Source organism: Neofelis nebulosa, chromosome 14 (assembly GCF_028018385.1).
Source record: "Neofelis nebulosa isolate mNeoNeb1 chromosome 14, mNeoNeb1.pri, whole genome shotgun sequence".
NCBI classification, from domain to species: Eukaryota; Metazoa; Chordata; class Mammalia; order Carnivora; family Felidae; genus Neofelis; species Neofelis nebulosa.
Genome location: NC_080795.1, coordinates 16,020,725 through 16,029,854, shown reverse-complemented (window position 1 = coordinate 16,029,854; position 9,130 = coordinate 16,020,725).

The following is a 9,130-nucleotide window of genomic DNA, read 5'->3' as shown; positions in this document are numbered from 1 at the left end:
GTGTGCTACTTCTGCACTGGGCCCTGGGGGGATGGCCATGGGGAATGCTCACACGTCTGTTAAAGAACTGCTACTTTTTTTTTTTTTTTTTTTGGCTACAGTCCTGTGGGAGTTGTGAATGCAAGCCCTTATTGGCTTTTAGCACTAGTTGTTTTTTTGGGGTCTGTCCCTTCACTCCTCAGGAAGAAGCTGTCACTTTGGAGGTTTGCTTCTGATTGTATGGTGCTGTGCTGGGGTGGGGTTTATGGTGAGAGCCTGTTTCAGACTTTCCTACTTTCATTTGCTAATGTGTAGAAGTCACCCAACTCGTTCCTGGTTTTTGTCTCAGAGAGAATTGCTTCATATGTATCTGTACATTTGCTGTGTCCATGGAAGGAGGGAAGTTCAGGGTCCTCCTATGTTTCCTTCTTGGTCTCTCCCTGCCAAATGATCTATATTTTGATCTGGATGTGGTTCCTTGTGAATGGAATTGTGTAGAACTGCACTGAGCTATACATTTTGAACTTGTGTGCTTTACTGTATATAAGTTGTACCTCAGTAAAAATTAAAAAACAATACTACTAATTTGATGTGCTTAATGTATTAGTTATTTAACCTTGATTAGGTGTACACCCTGTGTTTGGCCGGCCGTGGCCTATAGAGAGATGTTTCTCAAAGCCTGACCATCTAAGGGATGAAATTATCCACTCTGAGACCTACAGGGGAGAATTAAAGTCAGGAAGTTATAGCTGTGGAGTTTCCTTGCTGGCTTTAGGTAGGCTTCATCATGTTCCTGCATTGCTGTATTTTTTGTTGTTGTTGTTGTTGTTGTTTGTTTTTTTTCTTTTCTGAGAAATAGGTTTATATGAAACTCATATTCAGAGTGACTCTTCATTCTTTATTTCTGTAGTGTCCTATGTCAAGAAACAAGATATAATTTGTGTTAAGAGAGAAATTAAAAGGAATGTGTTCCTTTTATAGTATCTTCATTCTGCTTCAGTAACCTGGGTTCAGTCTGATAAACTCAAGGACTTGCCTTTCATAGCAAGGGAAAAGGAGAGCTAGGTGGAGTGGAATGTTTTTCATCATTTCTTCTTTCCCACTTTGAGAAAATGCAGACATAAAAATCTGAAATTACAAAATCGTCATGATTATTGATTACAAAATACGATTATATGATTACAAAATAATTTACTTTAAGATTCTATAAATATTTAGATCTTTAGAGTAATTGCATATTTGATTGATTATAAATCCCTTGACAGACTCGTGGTTGAAAAACTGTAAAGCTGAAGATTTAGCAGTTACTGTTAATCGAAATATAGTTAGGGGCTCCTGGGTGGCTCAGTCGGTTAAGTGTCTGACTTCGGCTCAGGTCATGATCTTGTGGTCTGTGAGTTCGAGTCTGCATCAACCTCTCTGCTATCAGCGTGGAGCCTGCTTTGGATCCTCTTTCTCCCTCTCTCTCTGCCCCTCCCCTGCTCTGTCTCTCTCTTTCTTTCAAAAATAAATATTAAAAAAAATTTTTGTTAAACATAAAGACAATGAAGTATTTCTGAATAAAAATGTCTTTAAATGGGAAAGTATGACTTATTTTATAAATATTTCAACTTACACCTTATTTTTGGGAATCTATTATTTTAAGGGATATGTAAATGTATTGCAAAACATTATTAGAAGAAAGAACCAAGTATTCTTTATTCATATTGTAATTTCTATTGTTATAATTTAATTGTACAAATATCTAATCAATTTAATAATAACTACCATTTATTGAACATATACTATGGTGAAGCATTTCATCTAAGTTTTCTCAATCCTCTGAGGTCTCTTGAGGTAGACTATTATTATTTCCATTTTATGATTGCTGATCCTAAAATTCCTGAAAGTATCGATATGTTTTCTGAATCACTAGAGAAAATTGGAATTAGTTACAGTTCTACTGCTATGTGATTTTTATATTGTGACTTAGAAAATGATTGAAGAATTGCATGCAATAATTCTTTGTTAGGCATATTACTGGATTAACAAGAGAGGACGTGTGGAGTACAGTGGGACTCCAGGACTGAGTCTGAGTCCCAGACTGCCACAGGGCAAGATAGGTAGCCCCTATGTGCTGTATTTCCTTGTTAAGTGAGGGTAATGTTCACTGTCTCTACTTCACAGAGGTGTTCTGATGGTACAATAAACTAACATGGCTATAACTTTTAGAAAAGTGCCTGCACATAGTCAACTTAATAAATATTAGTTATTATTGTTACTCCATTCCTGAAAATACCAGTTAACAGCAAATTGATGTAGTTTGTTAATGCCTGAGATATTATCTGTTCTTTTAAGGGGATGGAGAATTTGAGGATGGTATAAGGACATATGACTAATACAAAGATATGAACCAGAAAAGAGTTATTTAGTATATTTTTACTTGTTAAACATTGACAATTTGTCTTGATGGATGGATCTGTTGGTATCTTATCTTTTTTTCTTTTCTTTTCTCTTCTATTTCTTCTTTCTTTCTTTCTTTCTTTCTCTCTTTCTATAGGAAGTAGGGGAAAGGCAGGAGGGAACAAGAATGTTGACTTCTGTGGCTGTAATACATCTTTAAGGTGAAAAAAAAAAAAAAAAAAAGATTTGGAGTCCAGACCAGGTATTACCACTGTCTTACTGGAGTAAGACAAGCTTGGTACACATAAATTTGCCTTTTTGAACTTCATTTGTAAATGGGATGATGATAATTTTAAAGCCATTTAGCATTTTATCAAAATGGTGAATAATTCCTGTTTGTGATATGCTTAGAGGACATGAATGCCTTTGCCTTTTGTAAAAAAGCAAGAATGTAAACTTCTAGTAAATATAAAATGTCCCATTTATTTATAAATTAATTACTTTTATGAGTCCCATTTGGTCCTCTAAAGACCAAAAGAGTAATATTTTCTCTCTTGGTTTGGCACAATAGAAGAATGTGTTATTCAAAATTCTAGTTGTGTAAGTTGGGAGAAAAAGTGACATTTATCATTTAATTAGTTCTTTTGACTCAGGATCCAAAATTACAGTCCAAGTTTCCTAATAAGCTGAAGAATGTGAGCAAATGATAACATCTTGCTATTAATAATAATAAAAAAACCTAAGGGATCCCAGCAGCTTGTGTTCTGATTTAATTATTATTAAGATATTTTCCTGGTATGTTTATGTGAATATATAGTGGCCTCTCTGATGCTTCATTATTTTATTCAGGATATAGAAGAATCTGGTGGGTAAAAACAGACCAAAACTATAGGTTGAGAAACTATTTTTAAAAATTTGGCTGTTGTTTCTTTGTCCAGCCTTGCTTATTTTTTATTTTTTGAAGGCATAGGGGAGATATATGTTAGTCTCTAAGTCCCCTTTAAGATTAAAAAAAAAAATCATGATTCTGTGATTCTATGACTTATGTGCAAGGTACCTGTTTAAAGTAGGAGAGAAGATGAATTAAATAGTGTGAGGCTGGTGATTGGTATTTGGGCCAATGATTTCAGAAGGGAGATAAAGTCTGAAGAGATTATTCAGATGCTATTTTGGAAAGCAAATAAAATTAAATAAATAAAAATTGATCTGTAGGATTAGTTGGATTCTAAGAATTTTTAATTAAAAGGATTTAAGAGCTTTTTTTGGTGTGTTTTCTTTTTGGTCACAGTTCATGTAGTGTTTTTTAGCATAAGACAAAGTGAGAGAGAGAAAGAGTCCCTGTGTATATTTTGGTGCCCATATAAGTCATGTGAGACAGCATTACATGCTGGTAGAATTTCAAAGAATAACTTAGTGCCTAACCACATTGGTTTGAGTTTAAGACTCATCTGTTTTCCCTGGACTTTGAATTGCCTCCTTTTTTTGATACTGGCTTTGTCGCTAACTCATAACTGCAGTGACCGTGCCTTCAGAGGCTTCCTATATGACCACACATGAGTGGCCCTGCCTCCTATCCATGATATACTCATGAGGTTCTCATAGAAGGCTTGACATACGCTTCTTACTTCTTTTGGGGACCTGATATTCCCTGTACCTGTTTTGCTAAGTGCTGTAAGACTGAAGAATGTTTAGGGACCATGTATTTTAGGCCAAGTGTGTGATGTAGGCATTGATAGGAGTAACAAAGATCCCTCAAACCTCAGTAGATTAAATCAGAAAGAAAAAGATTGCTCACGGATTGTAGGGGCTGTACTCTTAGTTTCATCCCATTTATCTTATGATTCCACCAATCAGCATGATGCTTCAAGCTTTACTATGGCTGACAAAATGTAGAGATCAAAGTGTCACTCTAGCAATTAAATGCTCTAGCTCCAAAATGACACATTCCCACAGCTCATTGGTTAGAACTACTTGCATTGCCCCATACAAATACAGTGGTGGTATGGAAGTGTAATCCTCCCATATTGCAAAAGTAGAGCAGTGCTGGGTTTGGGTGAATCTTGGATGTCTCTGCCTCACCATTCTTAACTTATACATTGTATTGTAAATTCACAACAGTACATTTTATACATTGCCTAGGAATTATTCAGAATATCTATGAAGTAAACATTTGCCATGCCATATCTCTGCCTCAAACATATACACAGTTACGTGCTGCTGACCCATGTTTGATACAGCAGATGCTTTAAATGGATTTTGTATTGGAGCTGGATTTGCACTGATCCGATTACATTCTATGAATTTGCAATTTATTACATCAGTTCTGATCATGGGTAAATCTGTGAGGAGAGTAACTTCAGTTGGGAATAGGCAGCAGCCTGAATTTAGTCACCCACCTGAGAAAATGAATCAGTTCTTGGTTTCATTTGGATTGTGTTCTAATGAAATACACTGATCTGTTAGTCCAGCCTCAGGAATCTCAGGATGTCATGCGAGCCTGAGTTGAGTTCCCCAGTCCTCCTTCTTCTTACTGAAGTGAGGAGGTAGGAGCAGTTTTCTAGACTTTTCATGTAAGGAGACTGAGGTAGACTGATGGTTGAGGGGATGATGTCTGGCCATCTAGAGAATGGTGTGAGCTTTTACTCCTGTGCCTGAATCCACAGTATGGAATTTGTAAATTGGAGAGAATCTTGCTAGCAAATGGAAGTTTTGCTCTTCTAATTTTTTATAACTTTTGGGGTATAATAAAGGTCATCCAATTTTTCAGATTCATCCATCTAAACTTTTTTGGTCCATCTGTTTTTGTCCTGGCACGCACAGTAGTAAATTCTTCATTTCAGAGCTGCTTCACTGCTCTTCCAGAACAGAGAAAAGAGAGCACTCAGAATTATTATTAATTTCTAAATAAAATGGGCCAGGTCTCATGCTCTCCTAAAAATGGAAACAGTTTTTTTTTCACAAACCATACAGGGGGTAAGATTTTAGTGTGGTTTGTGGGAGAGTGGCTGTCAAACTCTTTGTATGAAAAGGCAATTAACTGTTTTTAAGCTGGCAGTGGGGCCCTGGAGAAGGGGGAGGAGTGGGAGATGAGAGGGTCAGGTTCCGATTCCCTTCGGCAGTCCATGTGGCTTTTTCCTGGCAGAGCGCCCCTTGATGTCAAAGTGAGCTGTGTGAGCCAGGAATAAGGCAGTGTGAGCAGAATTAGATACCAGGTCTGAGCAGTTTGCATTTTTCTTTCTTTTCCTTCCCACCCTTTTGTTTTTTACAATGCCAGTTTTCAAAATAAAGGGGTTTTGCTTTCTACACGGAGTAAATCTTATAAAATTATTTTGAAATGCTGCATGAAGCCTTAGGGGACAGTACTTTTGGATTTGGAGCTGAGTGCAAAGTTGAAGTTCAAAAGGGACAAATTGAACTAGGGTTACTATTATTAAAACTTGGCTGAGTTGGAACTGTATCTTTAAATTTGGTAAGTTTAGCTGGTCATTTGGAACCAGCATGGGAAGCAAGGTCAGTCACTCTCTAGATATTTGCTTTTGTTTCTGTCAACCTGCTTGGTGTCCTTGGAGGAGACCCTCCAAATCAAGTTCTTCATTTACGAAGTCAGAGTGGGTAGGGGTACACAAGGAGCCCGGAAAAATGCAATATTTAATCAAGCCTTTATAATGCTTTGGTTATGTGGTATACATTGTACTGTGCCTAATAAATGATGTTTAATCAGGAGGATGCTTATGAAAGGGCTGAGGAAATATGGTAATTAGCACTATGGGACCAGACATAATTAAGTACAAATGGTGCCTCAAGGTCATCTGGTCCTAACATTTGCTTCATGGCAGGAACAATTCCAGCCATCAGATTGAGTCCTTTCATTTGATTCTGCAGATCATACTCAGTTGCCAGTGGGATGAAGAATGTGTTTGTGATTTAATATTGTGATATACTGTACTATATATAGCTGTATTTTTAAGGTCTTACCCTGTACCAGGCATTGTGCTATAAATGCTTTGTAGGTATTAACTCATTTAATTGTCACAACAGCTTTATGAGTAGAATTTAAAGATAGATTCAGTGTTTACTGTTTATAATAAATAATTGGTTATGTTAAAAATTGAAATAATTTCACACTTCTAGAAAAGTTATGAGTAGTACAAAGAAATTTTTTTTTTTTCTCAAACCATTTGAGAGCAAGTTGCTGACATGATGCCCCATAACCCTGCATGCCATGGGTATTACCTGACCTCAGTTGCCTTGCATGCTACATTATAGCCATGGAACTCACAGACCCATTCACGTCTGCCATTCTTTATAGTGAAGAGATTCGATTCGATCCAAGACCATATATTGGATTCAGTGGTCATGTCTTTATAGATTCCTTTAGTCTGGATTAGTTCCTCATTCTTTTCTTGAGTTTTGTGATCTTGAACTTGTAAAGATTTTAGGCTATTTTGTAGGATGTCCATTAATTTGTGTTTGTCTAACAATTACTCATGATTAGATTCAAGCTATACATTTTTAGAAGGAATATCACAGAATTGATGCTGTGTTCTCATTGTATTCTATCAGATAGTACCCACAATTTTATTTGTCCTATTGCCAGTGATAACCTTGATTTATTGATTAAAATACTGTCAGGTCCATCATAGAGTTACTCTGTAACCCTTTGTTACCCTTTGTAAATCACTAAGTATTTTGTGGGGACGTATTCTGAGATTATGTAAATATCCCATTCCTCCTCAAACTTTCACCCACTAGCTTTAGCATCCTTTGATGTTTCTTGGGTGAATTAGTTATTACTATCATGGTTACCAAATGATGATTTTCTGATTCTATAATTCCTCCCATATTCATCAGATGACATTCCATTGTAAGGAAAAGCTTTCTCGTGTATGTATGTGTTATGTATGTCAGTATAGACTCATGGATTCTTTTCTTATTTAATGGTTTATAGTTTATTGCCATCTTTATTTTGACACTCACACAGTCCTAAATTGGCCAGTGGGAGCCTCTTTAAGCTGGCTTCTATGTCCTTTTGATATGTGCTCATCACTCTGTAAGCACTTCCTTACCATCTGAGACAACAAAATGCTCCAGGCTCATCCTGTATTTTCCCTGCCTCAGCCCTGAAATCAGCCATTTCTGCAAGGAGCCCTGGGTTCCTTGTAATTGGGAATAGTATGCAGCAATCAGGATCTGGGTGCTACGTGTGCTCATTACTACTGAAGTGTCAGACTCAGTCCATAGAGCTAGGGAGTATGTATATATATGTGTATATATCTACATGCACACAGCTACTAGACTTGTTTCTATAAGTATTTATCTATATTGAAAATCTTGAGTTCACGGGAATCTACCCCCAAAACCAAGAGCACACTGCACACACTATATGTTAGCCAATTTGACAATAAATTATATTAAAACAAATCTTGAGTTCATATCAACACTTCAAATTCAGATTCAGCAGCACAGTGTTGATTATAGTTTTTCTCCTGGCTCCCATTAGCCTGTATATGCTAACATGTTTGACCAACATCCCCTGTATGTACAAATTTTGCCAGTCAGCATCTCCCTCCCTTCTCTCAGATTTCTACTTTTCACTTTTCAGTCTAATGGCTTTTAGATTGAATGTTTCATAAAGAGAGAGAGGGAAAGAAAGAAGGAAGAAAGAATTTCAAATTAAAAAATTTTTAAAGCTGATGCTGGTAGGACTTGTTACTAATTCTTCCTTTGGTTTTCATTGAAAAGTGGTATCTCTACCATGTATGTAAAATAAGTTATATTTACTTCTAGCATGTTCATGTTAGTGTAAACAGGTTGCTCTAATTGGGATGCTTGTCTCTGTGTAGCAGAGACCCCAAATAATGGTGGTTAAGTCAAGACAGAATTTTTTAAACTAACACTAAGCGTTTATTGGTTAGGTTGTATTATAAGTGCCCTATGTAAGTGTGCAATCTTGATAACAATAGCTTTAAAAAATTTTTTTTAATGCTTACTTATTTTTGAGGCGAGAGAAACACACACAGAGTGTGAGTGGGGGAGGGGCAGAGAGAGAGGGAGACACAGAATCTGAAGCAGGCTCCAGGCTCTGAGCTGTCATCACAGAGCTCGACACAGGACTTGAACTCACAAACCACGAGATCATGACCTGAGCTGAAATCAGACGCCTAACCGACCGAGCCACCCAGGTGCCCTGATAACTCTAGCTTTTTAAACAAATTCAGACACAATTGTAATCTACCTTAAACGCCAAAACTGTTCTTCAGAGCTTTCAATATTGCTTTATATAAATTATGGCTCATTTTGGCTCAGTAGTGCTAATCTTACTTAAATTGGTATCTTAAAAAGATAAACATATTCATCAAATGTTAATTTTGTAAAACAGCTACATTTTACATAATTTACCCTGACACAACTGTAGGCTTTTGAGTTTTCATTGTCAAGTAGCAGTGTGTGTGTGTGTGTGTGTGTGTGTGTGTGTGTGTGTGTTTGTGGTTCATCAAACTGTAATTATAAGATGCAGACTTCATATAGCAATAGGAACCCAAACTGAGAAGGGGGTGGGGCAGTTCAGAGAAGGCCAAACTCAAAGGAAAAAACCCCTGGACTCTAAACATATTGCTGCAACTTTTGACAATAGCCAAATTATGGAAAGAGCCTAAATGTCCATCAACTGATGAATGGATAAAGAAATTGTGGTTTATATACATAATGGAATACTACTTGGCAATGAGAAAGAATGAAATATGGCCTTTTGTAGCAACGCAGATGGAAC